General features: G+C 47.1%; 1 protein-coding gene across 1 annotated transcript in view; it reads right to left on the bottom strand.

The window, feature by feature from the left end:
- Positions 1-786, bottom strand: part of LOC113981216 — a 12,227-nt gene that overhangs the window by 3,853 nt on the left and 7,588 nt on the right. The gene's annotated exons all lie outside the window — the stretch shown is intronic.

Below are 786 nucleotides of genomic sequence, written 5' to 3'. Positions count from 1 at the left end.
AGGGAATTGAGCTAAAAACGTGGATATTTTCCCAGGGAATTGAAGAGCTCGAACTAAAAACGTGGATATTTTCCCCTCCAAAGGGTTTGGAAAATCGGGATACGGAAAAGGGGCGGCTCCAGGATGGGATAAATCCCGAGGGATTCCGGTCGGAACTAAGGATAAAGTGGTTTTTCCCGCTCTTTTGCCATGGAAAACATGGAAAACTCGATCCCAAATTTCACCCCAAGCCCCTTAAAAAATCTTGGAATCTCACAGTCTCCTTCCTCTCCCAACTGGGAAAAGTGGGAAGAGATCCCAGGATTTCTACGTTCCCACATTCCCAGTTTTTCATTCCTAACAATTGAAACCCCACAAATCCCGAGGGAATAATGTTATCCCGAGGATTCCAATGGATTTTTTTTGGTGGGAATAAAGAGCTTTTTGGTTTGTTTTTATTCAGGAGGTTCCTTATCCAGCGATTCCGAGGAGCAAAGGGAAGGAAAACAACGGGAATAATTTATCCCGCCCGGAATTCCGAGGAGATCTCACTTGGGATGGAGAGAGGGGAGAAAACAGGGAGAAGAGGAAGAATATGAGGAGCAGGGGAGGGAAAAAGCAGGACCTGGATCCCAGAAATCCGGGAATGGTTTGGGTTGGAAGGGACCTGGAAGATGATCCCGTGGAAAGGGAGGGAAAAATTCCACCATCCCAGTTTTTCCAACCTGGTCCTGGACACTTCCAGGGATGGGGTCAAGAAATTCCTGGAGCATTAAGGTCTCCAGGGAGACCCTTCTCCAGAAATTC

Source organism: Neopelma chrysocephalum, unplaced genomic scaffold (genome assembly GCF_003984885.1).
Source record: "Neopelma chrysocephalum unplaced genomic scaffold, ASM398488v2 Primary Assembly neopelma1_96261, whole genome shotgun sequence".
NCBI lineage: Eukaryota > Metazoa > Chordata > Aves > Passeriformes > Pipridae > Neopelma > Neopelma chrysocephalum.
This window is presented reverse-complemented; position numbering and strand designations above follow the sequence as displayed.